Raw genomic sequence first — 21,258 nt, 5'->3', positions numbered from 1 at the left:
TTTTTTCAAGCTATTTCATCTGAGTTTTTACTTAGCTGTATTTTGTGTCGTGCCCCCCCCCCCCCCCCCCCCCCCCCCTTAAATTAGCAGTGCTGATTTCCTTAGTATGCCTTTTGGTAGTTGGTCTGTCAATCCATCACTGTCAAAAAAAGACAGGATAGTGAGAGGAGATTTGCATACAATTTGCTCTAAGGAAAGTCCCTGTTCTCCCTGGAGAAATTATTCAGTAGAAAGAGTTTTCAGTGTGCAAAGCAAGCACATTGCTCTCTGCCACTGCCCACAGCTGCACATTGTTCTCTCCTTCTAACAGGTTATCTTCTAGAAACAGAAGAAATAAAAGGGAAGGTGTTTTCATCTGCCAACACCAGTTTACCCAGAAGTAGGTGCAAAGGAACCTGTTGGAGAACTATCCATGTCAATCACTACCCTTGAAGGACAATAGAAAGTGGTTTGTGAAAGGTTCCCTAGAGGAAAAGACGCAGGTACTTTTGGAGAGAAAAAAATATAATAGTATTGACCCTGGCAATGTTCATAGAGGTAGAAAGCAACACAAAGATATACAAGGAGAGTTAGGCATAAAGGGGTCCAGTTGCAAAGGTTTTTAAAGATAGCAACAAAGAGCTTTAGAGCTTTAATCAACTCTTCCTGGGCCTACTGAGAGTAGTGATAATTAATCTCTAGAAACCTCCCTTCATCCTTTTATGCAGTTCTCCTCGGGAGTATTTTTGTTTTTTAACCCCTGGATACCAAAAGATGGGTTTTTCGGACACTGGACTTTCTGGACTGTGTGGCATTATCCTGAGCAGCGGGATGGATGAACCCTGAAGTACCAAGGGAACTAATTACCTGGAAAGGTAATTTCAGATTGTTTTTCACAGAGAGCAAAGCTGTGTAGAAACATGAGTGGAGACTTATCTGCCGCTGCACATCTAAGAGGTTTTATTTGAGATTTAAACGTTTTAGACTTTTCACTGCTGTGTCACAGTGTGATGTACTGTATCAAAGCTGCTTCTTTCCATCATTTTTCATTATCATGCAGGGTTATGTAGCTTAACATAGCTGATAGATGTGATTTGACACATCACAAGCAGATGCGTCAGCAGGAGTATCTAAAAATGACACAATTTGCTCAAATGCTGTGGTTACAAAAATATCCTTCTTGTAAGTTATTTTAAAATTAAAGTGTATATATTTTGATGACAGTGCTACAACCCCTTCCCAGAATATTTGTTGAGCTATCAGCTGTTTTGCAACATAACATTACAACAGGAAGAAGAGTGGGAAGATTAAGCAGATATTACCAACCATATATATATTTATTTATTTATTTATTTATTTTTCTGGAACATTTTATGTAATTTTAGCAACAGGAAAACAAAATCTATATGGTCATCAGGGATTCCTTGTCTGTGACCACTCAGCACAGACAGCTGTCTGAAATCCAGTGGCCTTGTAGACGGAGAAAGCTCCATAGAATAACTGGCAAGCTGTCTTTTCATCTTTTAAATCCATAATGCATGTATATACATATCGTTAATAATTCATACTAATGGAGAGCTCTTGCCCACGAGCTCTCCCCTATCACAGAAAATAAATTGTTTAATGATGTCTAGGATAGAAATAAGAGTCTGGATCTAAATCCAGCTATTATAAAGCAGTACTAGACATGCAGTGCACACTTCCATAAACAAATAAAGTCATTACAGTTTAAAAACAGTGAAAATAAAGTAATAAAAAAGACCATTTAAACAATATGCAAAGTATATCATTTTTAATTCCCCACCCCCCACCCCCCACCGAAGCCAAAATGCCAAGTACTCACAGTATCAAATATTCTTTGATAGTCTTCAAGGCTGGCCCTAGTGCTGTTACAGGCAAGCAGTAAGGATGAAGTTTATTGTTATAGACTAAACCTAAATTTGTAGGGAGGCAAAACTTGTTTTTGGGATGGTAGATGTCTGAACTGGGATGTTAGGTGGAAAAGAGTCTGGGAATGCTCGGTGTGGTGATGGGTCACTAAGTGGGTTTAGGTGGCAGAGTGGGTGGGATGGAGAGTGGCTTTTGAGATTCGAGAGCAGAGGAAGACACCCACTGGGTGTCAGCGCCATCGAGGGAAAGCAGGGTAAGGAGATATCAGTGGGTGTGTTGCAGAGGCGGGCAAAATGATGAGGAATGGAAAGGAGGCCTTTACAGCAAGATGTTGCAAATTGTCTATGCCCTCTGAGCATTAGCTCAGGCAACTGTCTAGTTTTTCAATAAAACGGAAGATGGAATTTTCTTCCTGCTTACAAGTGAATAATAATGAAAGACTTGATAGTGACTGAAATCTTGTTTTTCAAACCCCAGCAACTGAAGTCTTCCTCATGAGAGTGAGAACTTACTCACCTGGATAGTTCCCTGTCCTGCTAGTGTTCTGCCAGGGAGTGTCATCCACAGCAGATTGCTTCTGATCATCAGAAACAAGCATATCCAGGTACTAGATGGAATGAGATTCTCATGTTTTACACATGCCTCAATTTTCCTATAGTTTCATGTATCTACAATAAAAACGGACCATTTCAGTTTAGTGTTGTTTCAGACTGTACTTACTTTTCTTCATGATTTAGTTATATTTGTGTTCAGTCTAAGATAATTCAGCCTAAAATATTTTCCCTTTTCTATTAAATGATTGTTTCTTTTTATTACACAGAATAATCATGTATCCTGCCCCTAAAACTGAATTAGTGAGTCCAGCAAGTAATGTGTGACTCTCTTATGTGATAACAAATATGTAACCAGGATAGGGGTCTTTTGCTTTTCTAGATTTATGAAAGTACTAATAAGTAGGCACTGGTTTGACCTGAAATCATCCATTTTTGTATGCTCACTTACACCATCTATATCTGATGGAGCTGCACTGAATGTATCTTTGTAGCTTGAACTTTTCTGTGTCAATAAGATTTTGGTTCTATGAAGAATTATTTAGCTCAGAAATCACAAGCCAAGGTCTGGATTTTGGATTTGGATAATTCATTTTCACAGGCAAACTTTTCAACTAGGCTGATGTTTGACAGCTTTGTGGATCTTGGGGAATTTCCAAAGCCATTTAAAGGCTCTGAATGCTCTTTCTGAGTCTACATAAAAAATGTTTTGAATTTTCTCTTTCCACAAATCTATCACGCTGCTTATCAGTCTCATGAACTGAGCCATTTCCTTGGAGTTCTAGCATGCTAAGCTTAAACTCAGTTCTCATTTCCTCCTAACTTTCGGGTCTTCTGATGCTCCTTGCCAGAAGTGTGTTTTAAAGCTAGTGGTACCTCAGCTATCAAAAAGGATGATGAAAAAAAAATACACCTCCCTTCATGGGGATTCATTTTGCATTGCAAAATGCAAAGGAAAATGAACAAAAAAAAATCCTGCTTGCGGTTGTCATACACATGAGGCATATAGACGTTTAACTGCATTTTTGGGGTTAGGAAGACCTTTTTGTTACTGCTAGACAGTAGTGGATATTCATGCTACAACACATGCAGGATCCTGAAACTGTTGCTATACTATGAGGAGTGGGAGTACATGTACATGAAGACAGATGTGAGAGGTCATTGATGTGATTTTCATCTCAGTCACAAACACGGTATGTGAATTAGGACAGAAATAATTTCACTCTGCTTTCTTTAGGAGACTGAAGCAATTGCAATTACTTTCTAATATAGTGCGTACACTTATCTTCTCAAATAGTACATGAGAAGATGAAATGTATTTTATTAGCTTCTAAGTTTATGACATTTTCAGCTAGAAAAGGAGAGAGAATATTTTTAATGTTAATACATTGATTTTTGATGTAAAAAAAAGATTTACATCATAAAAAATTCTGAACTAATTGTAAACTGAGCATCCAAAAACAATATTAGGTGCAATTAATCATAATTTCTTCTTATTTTTCTCCACACCATTGATAAAATTTGTATTTTTTTATGTTAGGAAAGGGAAGAACAATGTAAAATCGTGAATTCTAATAGAACACCTCCTAAAAGAGGATCTCAAGTCAATTAAAATGGTTGTAGAAATATTTAGGCTTTCTTTGGGTTATTTCATTATTGGCTATAATAAGCTCACAATCCATAGTAACATTACGTAACTGTTTTGATCAGAGAAAGGTAAAGAAATTAGGAAAATATACCTTGTAATTATGGCAACTGGGAGGCATTCTGGAACAGCTTTTATAGATACTTGGGCAGCTTGTGAGCAGTTCCACAAGATGTTCTGTCACCCAGCAAGGACAGAAATATAGAAGAATACTGTAGAATTGAGTTTGGTCCCAGATTCTAATTAGACCATAAACACTGGCCAAGTTTCATAAACATTGTGGAGGTTTGGAGTGATTATGCTCACCAATGCCAATAATCTAACTTTAAATCAAATTTTCAGACCCTGGCTCTTAGCCTCTGCTCAGTTTGAGTAATAAAATGCATAAAATGGGAATGATCTGCATGAAAAAGCTCTTCTCATTTCACAGGGCTTGAAGAATGATCCAGGACCTTTTATTTCTCTAGTGTTTTAGCTAGTGTTTAAATAATTCAACCAGCATTTTGACTATGCACTTATTATTGAAAGTGCTTGGTTTTAAACTAATCTGTACTGTGAAGACATTTAAGACTATTTTTTACAGTATTCTAAAGCAAGAGCTCGTTCCACTCTCTCTAACAGTAAATAACTCTTTCTGTACATGGATATCTCACCATATCTTAAAGTAAGCACTGTTTTTCTTCTAAATGTGATGAATGAGAAAAACTTATATGGGAAAACAACCTGGAAAGAAGAGTAAAATCAAAAAACAACAGATCCCAACAGATACCTGTGCGCATAGGATAGGTATGTGTATTTTCTGGAGAAAACAAACTACAAAATCAAGTCCAGGCTTGCTTAGCAGAAATTTCAAAATACGGCTAGTTGTGTGTTGAACCCCAAATTCTACTTAGCAAGACAATAAGGAAAAAGAAAAAAAAGAAGAAAAAAAAGAAAAAAAAAAGAGAGAGACTGCCTTACACTAAATAGACTAGCAGAATTCATATGCAAGTTGTTTCCTTTCAGTAGAATATAATAAATTAAATGAGTTTGCAAATGTTTCTGGGCACTGCAAACAGCTGACACAATGCTATGCACATCTATGTCAGTTGGCTCTGGTACTGTCCCAGGAAAAGTGACTGCATGTGAACAGGGGGGAAACGGTCTTCAGCTTGTCCAAAATGCAAAACCGTTCCTGGTAATTGCTTGGGAAAATGTGAATTGGTTTAAGCTAGGTCTGTGCCAGGCAGTATACTGACCCTTGTAATCAAGCACGACCCAGTAAGTGCTCTGTAACTCTCTGAGGAACACTTAAATTTATCTTCAAGATGCAGCTAAAATGCCCACAACTTTATAAAGTGCAGAATATATATCCATTCAATTATATTTATATAATATATGTATAAATATATACACATATATAAAATAAATATTTATATAAATTATATACATATATAAAATAGCATATATAAAAATATATAAAATAAATATATAAAATATAGGTATTCAATTACATAATTTACTTTTTACCAGGAAAAATACCCCCCCACTCAAACAAAACAAGCAAACAAACAAACAGCAACAACAACAAAAAGAGCTGAAGTGAAAACAGTATCACATGTCCAGCCAGTAATTTAAAGAAAAACAATATATATATTTTTTTAATGAATCTTGGTTTATTTATTGGTAAGTTTATGGCTGCTTGAAATCATAGGGTACTGACTTCAGATGCCCACAGCTCATTTTCAGCCTTGTTTTTGTAGGTGCATTATAGGAGAGGACAGACAGATAACAGATCCAATAATGTGTGATTTCGCTGCTAAACAGGCAATATCTGTATCAAATAGATCTGAGCTTACCAAGTGCCAGTTACTCTATTTTGCTGTCACACAGCGATATTTTTTCTCACTGCTGCTTAGTCTACTTCAAAATCAGAAAGTAATTGTGCATTTTTGAAATGCACAATTTTGAAGAAATCTTTCTTTTTACAGTGACAATGATGACCAGTGATTTTCTACCCATCTACAGCGGGTCATCACTGTGTACAAATTTCTTTCAGATTGAAAAATGACAGCATAAGCCACAGCAAAAGTGTAGATACATTGCTGTCGGGTCATATTGAAAGAATGTGAAATTTTATTCAATTATGCAACGTATACTTTCACTTTATCTTGATGTTCTAGGTGGGTGCTGTGTCATGGGAGGGAGTACACACAGTTGCCATAGGAATGGTACATACAACAAAGCTTCTAAATAAAAAGTAGTACATTTGAGTGACATGTTTTGATGTCACTTTTGAACTATTTTTATGTGCAATATTTAAAAGCTAGGCATTTGGAAATAAGCTTTATCCAGAAGAGGTAGAAAAAAGCTTAGCATGCACCTCAACAAAAGCCAAGAAATATCTAGCCATGTGTAAATGCATAGCTTCTTGTCAGTTTGTGCATGATACATAGCTGAAGAGATCTGAACAGGCTTTTCATGCCTATTGCATTTTTATTCATCATCTGGTTTGCTTTCTCCTGATTAATGTTTTCCCTTCCAGCAACCTTAATTCTTTTTTGGAGGTTTAAAAAGCATTATCATAGTCGTAGCTGTAGTCGAATTTAATTCTGATCTGCAAGAAACTATAAGCAAACATTTTCATTTTTAACATTTTAATCAATGGCTTTTCAATTACAAACAGAGAATGCGCTAGCTGGAAGCATTCCTTACCAGAGGGTAGATCCTACCCCTATTAGTTATCCACATTGCCTGTTATACAGATGTCCATGGTTTAAAATGTGAGCTCCAGAAATGATGTGGTATCTGCAAGCACATTTCAAGTACAGGGTCTTTAACTAATGAATGCTAATAGGAGCAGAGAGTTGGGTGACCATTTGCTTGGGTGTGTTGCCATGAAATAGCACTGAATATATGAACAGAGTTGGTATTCTCGTTTCTCTCAGCATCTCTTAGTTGCACTTCATTTTGAAGATCCTTGCTGATGCTTGTCTGAATTTAGGCTTCATGTGCTTCAGAGTCATATCTCTACAGTAACCTGCTGTTCATGCCTTGCTTTTTTTAACTTTTAGAAGTTTTGTAGTTGTTGTTTTCTTTCCCCTCACATAAATATCCTCTTACAATAATGTGCAATCCTTCCATGTGTGCATCTTGGTGTTGCAGCAGAGAAACCATTAGGAAAACAACAGTTGATCATGGCAGTTTATGAGGCAAAATCACATGTCATTAAAAAATATGTAGCCAGGAGCATAACTTCAATTGAATAACTTAAATTCAGCATCATGTTGTGAATTTCATAGTACAAAGATAAAAACAGTAATGGAATAAAGATAAAAATCTCACAGTTGAAATAATGCCCAGAAATCATACTCATTCAGTGCCAAAGACCTGTGCATGGTTAAAATCGAACAAAGCTCTGTATCAAGTGCATTCAAGTAAGTATGCTTTACATAAGAACAAAGAACATTTTATGAAACATTTCCTGTGTTTCCTCGTAGCTACTTCAGGTTACACTGTAATAATTCTGCTCTCTATAAGTAGCAATTTCCTTCATAAATGGTCTCATGAACCTAGCCCAGTTGCTTTTGGATTTTGGTGCAAGTCCCAATGAATAAATCAAGTGATAGGCATCTGTAGTAAATGTCATACAGTTTACATGTCCATCAAGACTGTTAAGTAAATTACTGACACTTCCTTTTATGAAATCTGTTGACCTCTATGACAGGGGTTTATCTCCTACTTGACTGCTGTGGTCATAATGGAATATTAAATGAAATAAAATATGTGTGTGTGTTTATATCTAGATACAAAATTTTGCATTCATTTCAATCAACATCATCATAAACACCTCTACAAATTATTAAAAGATTCAGCTAAAGAAAGCATAACTGCCTCAAAAGAATATATTAAATACCTATAAAACAAATTCCATTTATATGCCTGACTTATTTCCTAGTATAATAGCATTCAGAGTAGAGTAGTATTTCATTTTCCAATTATGAAAAATAACAAGCTAAACAGGATGACTGATTTCATGCAGTTATGTTTATGTCCCACCTTTACAATATTTGAATAGAGTAAAATGCTATTAAGACTTTTTCCTCTTTGTTGGTTGAAAAGTCAGGCACAATATAAAATATATTGCAAGGTGAGTAGTAATGCACTGCAACTAATGCTGGTTTTAACCATTTCAATTTGTCTCTGATGAAATCATTCTGATGGATTCTGGAATGTGTTATATATATATGAATATAATGGAATATATATCTGCAATGTATTATTATATTTGGTAAGCATTTCATATATATTTCTTAAAGTTAAGTACCAGCTGATGAATATTAATGAATCAGTGAGTGTTCGTCAACACAAACATCCCCAAACATGTGAGAAAAGCCAGCTATCCCCGGTGTTGGCTTTATCTTTGGTATGATGTGAAATCATTGCTGAATAATGCAAAGTACCATTCCTCAACAGCATGAGATAAAACTGAAAGCCTTAGTTAGACATGCATGGGGGAGTACAAAATCAATTTTTGAAAAGTGTTATCAATTTACTTTTATTTATTAAAAATATGTATTTCATTTTAAAAATATTTAAAATTATATATATATTTTTTTGCAGTTGCCCAGAAATGACGGGAATAAAGTCTGAACATTTTGATAGAGGTTCAATGACAATTTCTATGGTGAAAAAGCACTTGAAGCTTTGCATGCATTTTAATATGCATGCATAAAATACATTTATTTCAGACAGTAGTAGGAGAGGTTGCTCAGAGAGGGGGCAGAGCATTCATGTTTAGGGGCTTTCAGAAATCAGGTAGATGTAGTCATGGCTAACCTTCCAGCTTGCATGAAAGACAGTTAGATCCTAGTGATTTCAGTAGGGGCACTCTGCTAAAAAATTAGCCCAGACAGGAGTTGGACTTACAGGGTGCAAGGCTTGTCAGAGAGGTAACTCCTTATCTCCATTAGGACCTGTTACAACAACCTCTCAGCAATTCAGATCCAGGTTTGGTGCCTGGCATTCAAATCCCAGGTTATTGTCCAAATTAAGAAAAGTACAGATAGTACTAAAGATAGTACAACTCTATTTGTACTATCCTTCACCTTTTGTCACTAGTACAACAGTCATTCGTGAAATTGTGAAGCAAAAGAATGGCAGGTGGATATATGTAAAGGCAAGTTGCAAGACACAATGTGAGGTACAAGCAAAGAAACCAAAATACGTGTCAAAAAAGGAGGGCTAAATTGTTCCTAAATGGCATCATTGCAAGCACTGGAAGGATCTATGTCAGATTTTCATGTAGTGAGTATATTTACAGATAGATTTTCATATGATATAAGTAATAATATTCTCAAGACATCCCCCTCTGGTGGTTTAAAGTCTCCTGTTTTACCCCTTCCCTCAGACTCACTGATGTTCCCAGCAAGGTTCTTCCTAACTCACTGAGTTTGGCATTGATACAGTTTACAAAAGGTTTTTTGAAGTCTTGATTCTAGTCACTCTGAGATCAAGAAGAATAAACCCATGAGTCCTTGGATATTTATAACACACCTGTGTGCACTCAAGATTTCATCTAATTGATGAAATGGAAGGTATCGATCAGAAGCTTGTAATTCATTTGTAGAAAATCAATGATCCAGACTACCTCTGTGCCAGTTGCCACCATAAAAAGCAGCAGTTCAGCATCTGTATGGGACACCCATTAAAGATGGTGGTGATTCAGAGAGTCACAACCCTGGACAGAACCAGTGTGAATTTGGTGAACATACCCTCATACAGGGACTAAGTTTCTTCTTGTAATGTGCTTTAAAAGACACTCTGTTACACTTGCAGTCTTGTTATGGGCAAAAAAAAAAGAAATGCACTTCATATGTAAAACTAAAAATTTAGGGTTATGATAACTGAAATCTTATTCAGAGAATTATTATTATTAATCCATGTTTAATGATTACTGAAAAAGAAAAAATACAAAGAATAAGGAAAAAAACACCATTAGAGAAAATCTAAGCAATAACAATACAGCTAAAGTCATTATACATGTGCTTCGTGCTGCCATCCCCTGCCCTTTGCCAGGAGCGATATGAAGTTGGTGTTGGTGCTTCCTTCCTCCTCATTCTTGGCCAAGATAGGGTCCTTTTTAGATGTGTGCTAACATGTTTTATACCTATTTTTTTCTACACTGGTCTGCAAGTCCGTGTGGCCTTCAAATTTACTGTCTGTGGAATGTTTGATATTGGATACTTTTTTTAAAAAATAATTTTTAAAAGCCCTAGAGTAGGTTCTGTTCTGAAGGTCTCCCTCAGGAGACCTTCAGTTGGACCCTGCCCAATGCCCTCAGCACTGCAGCCCGTGTCCCCGTCGCAGGCCGCTGCCTGCCGCAGAGGCCTGTGTTTCATGACGCTGCGTCATTACTCACAGAACAACAGCTCGTGCTGCTGTCTGTATAAAACTACAGCTATCCCAAACACACAGAAGAAGCATATACAAGGTATATCCATCTGGCTGTTAAAAAATAAAAAATAAAAATTAGCTTTTACAGCAAAATAAAGACCCAGGAAGGCCAGGATGGGTTCAGACCAAGCACGACTGACAGGCCTCTGTCTTGAGGCCTAATGAACTCTATAGTGGCGCAGGGTGGACTGTGACTGGAAATGACAATAAGGTATTTATTGGGATGGAACGCCATAATCTCACTGCATACATTTTAATTTCTCTTCAGTGGTTAGTGTTATTTTTCCTTTTAAAGCCTACGAATTAAATGAGTTTAGTGTAATAAATTCTTGCAGATTTCACCACGCTCGCTGAGGTAACAGCAGGCGCCCTGCCACAGATGGTGGTTTCAGCCACTGAAAGCCTCAGGCTTGGCAGCTGATGTTTCCTTTCCTTTTTTTTTTTTTTTTTTTTCTTGTAAAGGAAAATTTTCATTCTTTCTCTAGTGATCAGGAATTTGATCTAGTCTTCCTTGGGTTCATTGTTAGGGTAGATCTCATTTCTGTTTATGCTTTTCTTATAATGCACTTTACATTCCTTTTTGACAACTGACATTTTCTAATCTGTATAGATTTCATCAAGGGTTGATTTGTTTTTAATACATCACAATTATGCTATTTATTAACTACAGTTAGTGAAACATTTTCACTTGTAGATGGCAAGGGAATTACTACTTTTATCTATAATTGTAGTGTTAAATTGTATTCTATCAAATAGAATGGGTCAAAAATCGTCAAAACTCTTCAATTACTCCAGGTAATTTAAAATACAATTCAGTTATAGTGGCAGGTCTGTTCTGGACTTTGATTCAGCATTGAGAGCTTCTCCTGGGCCCATGAGATTACTTTATCAATTTGCCAGCCATTATTTACAGACTGCCAGCAGCTGTAAGAACATAAAGTTTGTTTGTAGCCATAAAATATATTCCAAAGTATTTCTGTTCATAGGCAAAGTTTTCTCGCTTAGCCTGCTCTGTGGTTTTCAGTCAGATTTTCCTTTGAAAATATTTCTATGGAGAAATAAAAGTTATTTAATGCTAGGTGTGTTTTCTATTGATAAAAAGCTTAGGCAAAGAAATTAGAATTAACCAATACATCTTAGATGAGTAATGTATTCTCCTTTTTATTTTAGATTGCACATGCATCAGTTTTCTAGAAGAGGTAATTTTATTCAGGCTTGTCATTGTACTGTAAAGCTACAATTAGACTTTTGCCTGAACTTGCAAATATTACTTTGCTATGCAAACATCTGAGACAAAGATTGCTGAGCTGGCAGTGTGGAACTGAATTCTTTGTAGACCTTTGTAGCAAAGGGCCCCATGTTTCCTTATCAAGGAAATGTTCAAGTTGCTAGAAAATTCATTAACTCTATCTCCCTTCCATTTCCTACAGCAATTTCCTCTTTGTTCCTCACCTGGCAAAGTAACAGGATATCTATATAAACATTAGAGAGCCTCTCCAATTTTTTATTTTCCAATAACCCTTCCCATAACATCACAGCTTTTAATGAACTCCACATTACTGCAAACTCGTAACTACTTTGTGAAGGGAAAGATCCCAGTCTGCAGCAGAAGACACTGATGGTAATGCAAAATAATAAGAAATTAATTTACCTTGGCGTGAACTGGCAGTTTTAGGGAGGAAATAATACAGCAGATGGTAGTTTTATTCCCAAAACAAAACCTGAAATACAAGGACTTCCACAAGGTCTTTGCCGAGCAACAAAAGCAGCAAATTTACGTTCTCACTTCATCACTACTCACATCACTATCTGATAACCCCAGATATGGACAAAATATATTTAAACAGTTTATGTGTGTTGTACTAGATAGAGACTTAAGTGGAGCAGGATGGGGAGACTATTGTGTTGGTTGTTCTTGACTGATGTATCTTAATCTAGACCCTACAGATCAAGTGTTGACCTACAAAGAAAAGTGTAGTGGCAAAATAAGACTGATAGATCTGATAGTGTTTCTAATACTTATTAGAATAAATGGGGCTCCAAAACTGTCAAAGAAAACAGAAAGAGAAAAAACAGATAGCAATTATAACCAATAGATTTAACTGTAATTTGGGATGAATGACTATGTAAGTTTAACTGGAAAAAACATTCCTTCTTATTTTTATTTTTTTTTTAATTCCCTTCTGAATTCTCTTGTATAACTCAAGGAATAAGATTAATAAAAGCATGTGTCAGTTAATTTACATAGTCTTACTATGCTAAGTAATTATTTGTGGTGAGTAGTATTTTGATAATTCAAGACAATTAGCAGGCTACTTTTTCATTTTTGGTCCTTTTAGCAAATTTAATATTATTTATCCCTGATGGGAGGAGAGAGAGGCAAAAATAAATTCAGATTAGTAGCATTTTGAACAAAAAGGAATACATTTTTTCAAGGCTGTGTACACAATAAATGATGTACCATTTATCAGTTAACCAGTGACTTTGGCTGCGGGACACTGGTGGGCCACAAAATAATGTGCAAAAGTTAATTTGACTTTTTTCGATACTCAGTAATTGCTCACATTTGAATTAAGCATATATAATAGTTATATAATTCTTATATAATAATCAAATTAATTGCTTGAGATATGATTTAGAACAATGCAAAATGAATCTTTCAGTAGTTACCATCCCAAAGCATTGAACCAGCCTGACCTTAGAGTGTAAACTAAGACTGAAAATCGTATTTAACATATTCCTTGCCATTGCCCCAATGTACTACTCCAAGCTGTTGGTTCCCTGAGAGAAGCCAGCAGCAAGCAGCTGACATATGATAGGCATTTATCCTGCAGTTCCTTGTACCCTCTTCCTGCTTTGAAGTGTTTGTGCTCTCAGTCATTTGCTTCATCCCCTCATCCAGTCCTCCAGTTGTAGTAGCAGTTAGCTAAAAGTCTATCTAGTCAGTTGTAAAAAACAACTAAAGAAACTGTAACTAATACAATAGACTCTCAAACCAATGGGAAGGGTGTGCAAAGGTAGATGGAGAGAAGCTCAGAATCCTTCATCGTGTTATTTTGATATTTCAGTTATGCACTAAATATATTTTCGCTGGCCTGAGCAGACTTAGGAAAAATTGTCCAGGTTCAAAAAGTTTCCATGTATACTCACCAGGGTGAATACACGGAACACAGTATCGATGCACAATTGCACTGAAAACAAAAACAAAAACAACAACAAATAAAGATAAGACAGATATGGAAATATGTTGTATCAGAGAGAGAAATCTGTATGAAAACAAGATATGGCCTGTGGGCTAATAGAAATTATTATAATTAAGAGCATAGGAAATGTTCGGAATGTTCATAAAAATAGGACAGAAAGAATCTTCTTAGAATATATTTCTAACAGTATTGATTAATAATAGAAATCAATTTTTTTTTTTTCCTTTCTTTCCTCAAATGAGCAACAGTGAGATCTTGTAGCATTCTCTGGAAGCCAAACTTTTGATTTGTTTGGGGTTTTCTTTTTACTCTTGATGCGAGCTTGACAGGTGAAAAGCTTCTATTTACCTACTGTTGTTGGGCGTAGTCTGAAACAAGATGGAGATTAAAACAAAAGAGGGGAAAGAATTTTATCATTTTGATACAGAGAAGTGGGTGGATTGGGGGGATTTTGATATAGAGAAGCTGGTGGGTTTGGGGGATTCTGGGATCACTTCCATATCTAGCTGTTGGAGGAGAAAAATCAAGTTTGGTTGTGGTCATAGAGTATTGTTATTATTTTTTTTTCTTTTGAGTCAAGAAAGGTACAACAAAATATCCAGGTAAGTTAGGAAAAAGAATGCTCTTCTCTGTAGAATAAATACCCTTCTCAGAGCTACAGCGTGGACCAATACTAAAAGTTCCCAATTGCTGAAATCAAGCCAGATGCCAAAAGTACTACAGAAAGAGGGAGGGAATATCAGACTTGCTGAGCTTTAAAGATACAATGGCCAGAAAAATAAAACCTCTCCATCAATTGTAGCCAGAATATAACTCTAAATCCCATATTTTAAGCGTTTTGCTACTGTATTGCTGAGATTTTTGTCACTCCCCCCGCCCCCAACCCCCGCCCCGAAATACCTATTATCTCGCATACAGAATAGCATTATTTGCCGCGTATTCATGGGATATTGTGTTTTATATGCTGTGCTTAGAGTGTTTCACCCTCCTGTCCTTGTGTTATTTTCATGTCAACGTTAATTACTGTACTTGTAAATGCTTACTACAGCAAAACTATTTTTCAGTGGATTCAGGTTTAGATATACCTGAGTTCACAAAACTTTCTCCGACTAATGCATAACAAGATTTTGATTTAAAAATTTTAAAAGAGGTAGATTTAGTTTTTGTGTGTCTACACCTAAGTATTTATGTAATTACATATGTAACCAGTAAATGCAGCTATGTTTTATTGTTGGTTTTGTTTTTTGATTTTTATAAATATAACTGTATAAATGGCAAAGTGAGTACTAATGCAAAGAGAACATCATGTTCTTAAAATCAACTGCAAAATAAGAGGGAACAACCCTATATAAACAAGTGACCAACCACTGACCAACACCTTCTGTAACAGAGTCCCTGTGTGATAAATGCTTGCACCTAAGCTGAGCACATAAAGAATAGCTCTTCACTGGTGCATTTGTTTGAGAAATCCCTATGTCTAATTGCAATATATACTGTCAGTTTCCTTTGTTAGGGATTTTCTAGTTTTTCTGGGGAGCAGACAATGGTGCTTTTGAAATCTTCAGCATGTCTCTTAGCAACTTGCCAAAATGAAGCTCTGCTGTGATTACTTATAATTCAAACATCATCTGCCAATGGTTTTGGCTGAATTCCTCCATGAAGAACAGGAGCAACCAGACCATGCAGCATGTAGTTTCCCACTGTCCTGTCCCCTATTTGTCTCCTATTTTTTACTGTGTTTTGCACCCGAAAGTGGACTTTTAAGAATAACCCCCATTCCCATACCACTGCAATATGAATTTCTTTCATCCCTTAGGTTCCTAAACCAAGTGTAACACAGGAGTTGGACCTGGGGGCACAGCCAACAGCAGCATCAGGAGTAAGAGCCAGTGTTTCTTACTAACCCGATTCTTCCTTCCCCCTGTCATAGTGACCTATAGAGCATCCTTGAAAGCTTCGGAATTGAGGACTTTCCTGAATAACACATGCCTGTGGGTTATTTACCTAATAATTTTTTATTACTGCTGTAAATGCAAGCTAGTCATTTGAATTTGTTTCTTTCAGAATGAACAAAACAGAATTATTAGGGTTCTTAACATAAAGCATGTTAATTTGTTGTTATTTCCTTAAAAAAAGTAAAATAAAATCCAGCTATCAGTTTTCTAATGGGCTGCCACATGGTTGCAATGGGAAGTATTTCAAGGTATCAGGGGAATTAATATGCCTCTGGATAAATATTTATGGCCACGTTCTCATATTCATTACTGAGAGCTGAAAAGACACTGCCCATATTTTAAGTGTTCCTGAAAAAAAAGAAAAACACACTGTGCTTGGAGTCTTATAAATGAGTACTTATTTGTCTTCAGCAGTTGTCCCTGTTTTGTGTTCCATTGCAAGTAAGGAGCTTAATTTGAAGATAATTCAATACAGCACTGTATCTTGGAGCTCTAGCGACAGGCGTGAAATTGTTTTATCTTTTTTGTTCTTGGTGCACAGTGCTGATTGGGTGAGTGTGTGGACCATCTGCTACTGAGGTAACTCTTGGGATACTTGTCAAATTGATTGCACTCAGAAACAACTGAGACAGAGGAAAAATAGAGTTTCTAATTACATTTTACCAAGGATCTTGTTTAACTCTAGGAAGTGGTAATTCAAAAATAAATGGCTTTGGTGGGCATCTTAGAATCTTTAATTAACAAATTACTCTATTAACACGCACATTGTTTTCCAGGTGAGTGAGATCATTTGCCCCTGGGGCTTTTTTTCCATATGCCTTCTGTTCCTCCAGCTAAATATGTAGCAAATTGAAGTATTCATTTTGATTATATAAAGCACATGGGTATACAATTATATGAAAAGAAAGATGACATTTGTTTCCTGTTTTCCCTAGGGCCTTTACAGTCTTGCCCTTCCCTGAAAAAAGGCTTCAGTTTATTAGAGTATATATTTTTGTTGTTTTTGAAATTCGCCCCCCCCCCCTTTTTTTTGTCCTGTATATATGATATTTTTTGAAACAAAAGCCTTTACTGGAGACAATGGGATACTGATTATTTACAAATTGCCACTAAAATACCAAGATTTTCTCCCAAAGGTTTCGTATACTTGCATGTGTCTGTTGTGTGAGCAGTTTGGAGATTTTAGGAGTGAATTTATTTAACGTTGTCAAGTGTAAACAATATATATTCTAAACTTAATAAGCATATATCAAATATTTATGTAAATGTATTTGGCTTAAAGTTTAGTTGTATTAGATGTGTATTAATTATTTGTGCCTTATTGAATAGCTAATCTGCATTTGATTTCCTTCTTTATATATTATTTTATCAGGATGCTTTCTGTACAAATTTTGAACCCATTCCATAGTGTATGTTTTAGTGGATGAGCTTCTGTTTTATTGCAGTCTTGATATTTATTGGAGCAGTAAATGAAATAATAGGAAAGAAAGTTAGCTTGCATAAGTAAAATGACAATATTTTCTGTGAACTTTATAAAATTATCAGTGATTTTTTGAAGCATATTTAAATGGTGAAACATGCAGAGGAATTTATTTGAAAAAAAAGTTCAGAAGATGAATCTGAAATAAGGTTAGGAGTACGTAAAAATAGTTTTGAGGCAGTTTCTGTCTAGGTTGCTTTTGTTCTGTCTTTTATAAGGTTTCGAATCTAACCCCTATTGTGTTGATGCTTATCTTACTCCATATCATCAGTCTGGGGGAATTATTTCCTTCTTACGAGACAAGAGCTTATGATTATATCTACCCCTGACCTCTCTCCCACCACTTGTTTCAAATGTCTGTTCTGCTATTTCCTCTGAGTCATCTTGCAAAAATTCAACCCAGGGAGGTTCACTTCTGATTCCCCACCTCTGGCATCCATTGATGAGGAAGATGTGTTTTATCTGGATTCGTTATAACAACAGATGGTTCCTACTGTAGCTTATTTATTGTTGGTAAATAAAAATGACTGCATAAGTCACTGCTTAGGTGAAAACATTGAAACTTTTGTGTTCAGATGTAGGATTTCTAAGTCTCTGGCCTATTAATACACACTGGAAAGCATACAATTTATCTTTCCAATCTCAGGTAGGAATGTGTCATCACTGGAGAAGACTGAGGTAGAAGACGCTGCAATTAAGCAAATGTCATGAAGCCAAACATGAGATTCTGAAAAGTCATGACTGGAATTATTTTTCAAAATCTAAACTTTCCATGATGTTCCAGGTAAAGCATATACAGTGTTTTTTCACTACTCTAAGAGGAGAATGTGCATTTGTATGCATATGCATGTTCAGGATCTTTTGTGTTTATGTATTTCTGTATAAAATCTGCTTCCAACATCAACAGCCAGAGCATGTGTTATGCATCTTACAGTGAGGTACTTTGTATGACAACACCTGCCTCCCTGTTATTTTGCTCTCTGATGGTCATGATGAGTGCTATCTTCTGTATTATTAAATGATAACATGAGCATATGCTGGCGTGTCACTGTAGCAAACAATGACTTGTAGCTCCCTTGAAAATTCACGTTTTTTATTACTGCTTGAGAAAATAGCACACATCACCACTGCAGTTCTGGTCATTTTACTGATTGCTAAAGGATTTCCCCTCTATTACCTCTGCATTTTCTGTGTTGCCAGGTGTGAAATGAACAGAATCATAAAGTCAGGCTGGTTTGGAGAATAAAAACAGCAGAACAGCCTGTGCTGATGAAATAAGCAGCATACTGAAAGTGGAAAAATGTTAGGAGCTATTGGCAATTCAACGTGTGATATGTAGTGTAAAAGATATATTTACAAATTACTGTAATTAAAAGCACTTACAATTTATGTTCAGTAACATGTATGCTTGTAATATGCATGACTCAGGAAAATTTAAGTATGGGGTGAGGCCTTCCTGAGAGCAGCAGGACAGAGACACTGGCTTAAAAGCAAACAGTATTGATTTAAATATCAATAATTCCCTAAATATGGCTGGGCTGTCAGGAACTGCTATATTTGCTAGTTTCAATAAGTGTTTCAGCAGTTAAAAGATCAAATCCTTGATTCAATTCCCAGTAACACCAGTAAGATCTCTTTGAGCATTGCCATTGAGTTGAATTGCAGTTGACTTGGATGAGATGTGGTCCTGGGAATGGGCTTTTAAACTGAATTCCAGATTGAATGAACTTTGAGTGCTATTAATGAGAATAGAGTACAGAGAATATGGTAAGGTAGATCGTGTTGGGATTGTGATCCCAAGATGCAGCAGTTATGTGAGACAAGCTGGAGAACAGTGCAGCTTCAATCTCAGAGGGGAGCTTGTTGGGACAGCTGTGCACCTGGGCTAATTCTCTCAAGGCACAATCAAAGCTGTTTAAGACACAGGTTGGCTGTATCTGAGGTTGAAAGGTTAAAAACAGCTTTTCAAACATAGCCAAAAACCAGGAGAGAGAGAGGAACCGGAGGAGCCAATTGTGCCTTAACAAGACCCTGAACAGCTTCACCTGGACCTGGGTGGAGCAGCCTCATCCCCTGCCTGGGTGGGGTCTATATAAATTCAGCCTAGGGGAAGCTCCTGTTTTTCCCTGGGAGCAATGTGATGGGTTCCTCTTCCTTGAGTTTTGAGCTCTGTAAATGGCCTAGGTGAGAAAGTGGTGAGTAATGTGCTCTGTAGCCTCTGTATGTTCTTGCCACCTAATCTATGAATAAGATAGTTCTTCTTTCAGACAAGATGCAAGCGTTTAAAACACATTATGGGCATCTAGAGTAAAATAGAAGATTGTAAGGCTTGTTGTTTTTTAAATATGAAGTGTTAACAAAATAGCATGCTTTCTCTGTGCTTAAAAAAAACAAGCTGTGAAAAACTGCTTGCAAAAGACCTATCTAAAGTCTAAGTTAGATTGAAAAGTTTAAGGAGAAAAAAAAAATGGCATAAGAGTCAGAGCTCTCTGAAAGATCTAGATATATAACCACCACTAGGGAACAGTAGGCAGCATCTCAGCCTGTGTTTGCTCAAGGCCGGAGCAGACAGGTATAGGGCTAGGTAAGCACTTGCTATGACTCAGAACAGTCATTCTCCTGTTTTGGGTTATGGAATAGAATCAAATAGACAAGAAGGGAGAGGGAGGAAGAACTGGGAAAAAGTAGTGATTACTACAAAGCATCTGAAAAAGATTAGCTTGTCTAGAGTGAATTAATTATGTTCTTGTGTATTGTTCCTTACACAAATGTGAGCAAAATTTTCTGGACTCGCTACCTCTTAAGTGGCAAGCTAGAGGCAGTATCTTTTTCTATTTGAGTCTTCCCCCCCCCCTCAGGAGGGTGGGTAAAAATAAGTTGATCAGCTGCACCTGGGACATCTTTCTGAGCCTTGTCTAGACAGGGCTGTTTGCTCTTTATGGCGATGCCTGTTTCTCATTGTGTGCATACAGCTCTTAATGCAACAGAAACCTGCACTTGATACGCAAACAATACAATGAACTAACATTTAATTATAATCTATTATGATTTATAGCCTCTGAGAAAAAGAATGAATGCTAGAAGCTAATCAGCAAGTCAGACAAGGAAGAAGTCACAGGGAAAATATATATCAATAAACACCTACTGTGTTTTGAAGAGAGTCCCTAAACGCTTGTCCTCTCCTGCCTTATGAGGAAAGGAAAGTGATGTTTTTTCTGCTTATGAGGTCTGGAATAGCCAATTATTTTAACATGTCCCATTAAAAGGATGAGTGGAGCATTAATAGCTATGCAGACTAATGAAAGACAGGCTAAGAAATTTCCATTGAGGTTTTGCTTTGTTTTGTTTTAATGTGCTTTTGCGTTTGAATTGGTTTTACCTTATAAGAACATCCTTAATTCTTCAGCTGTAAACATAACAGAGAACACACAAGGGTAACAGGCTTGCAGGTGCTTTATAGTCCTTCAGGTAGATGCAGAACTGCTGTGGACCTTTTCTCCTTCACTGTTGTTTTTTTTGGTTCCTAATGTCATCATCAATTGAGAATTGCACTTAACAGGCTGTGGTCTAGTTTAACATCGAGTTTGATAGCCTGTGTTGTTCTATTGGCTTTATGTTTGAGCATAGACAGTCTTTTGCTGAGCATAAATATGGTTTCCTGTCTTTGCTACCATCTCGTCAGGTATTCTGCTCCTGGCTGTGAACACCAGCAGGTGCAATCAAGTATAAAGCAGCATTTGTGCCAGTGGCTTCACAGAGGAGGGACTTGGTATAGAAGAGCTTTAGCTCACAAACTGCACATCCAAACTCATTTTGTTTGGCACCAAGTGAAGCTGGTGTGGTCATGGGCACTGTGTGACTGCAACAGATGGAGCTGAATGAAGAGGTGTGTGGGGGAGTCCCTTGTCCAGCCACCAAGGGTGTGTGTCCGAGGGCAGGGTTTCCAGCCAGTGCTGGAGTGGCTCCGTCCTGAGCTCCCAGGGCTAATTTGAAAGGCTCCCTGATAGATTTTGGGGTGTTGGTCACAGTTTCAGCGGGCATAGTTTTAAATAGTTATGTTGTTACCAACAAAATGATTTCAGCCTAGATAGTATGGTTATGCGGGAGAGTCGGGTCTTAG

The 21,258-nt window shown here is 36.7% G+C and overlaps 1 long non-coding RNA gene across 3 annotated transcripts in view; it reads left to right on the top strand.

Annotated features, from left to right (window-relative positions):
* The first annotated feature begins 84 nt into the window (after nt 1–84).
* LOC106034561 (uncharacterized) overlaps nt 85–21,258 on the top strand; it is a 105,109-nt gene continuing 83,935 nt past the window's right edge. Inside the window, exon 1 of one of the 3 annotated variants that reach the window (XR_010832250.1) lies at nt 85–19,322. This is a non-coding gene — a long non-coding RNA (uncharacterized lncRNA). Of the gene's footprint in view, nt 19,334–21,258 lie in introns of all 3 variants that reach the window. The other 2 variants (XR_010832249.1, XR_010832248.1) reach the window with 2 other exon arrangements.

This window comes from Anser cygnoides, chromosome 6 (genome assembly GCF_040182565.1).
Source record: "Anser cygnoides isolate HZ-2024a breed goose chromosome 6, Taihu_goose_T2T_genome, whole genome shotgun sequence".
Classification (NCBI taxonomy): Eukaryota; Metazoa; Chordata; class Aves; order Anseriformes; family Anatidae; genus Anser; species Anser cygnoides.
The sequence above is the reverse complement of the archived record's forward strand: the minus strand, read 5'-3'. Positions and strand labels throughout refer to the sequence as shown.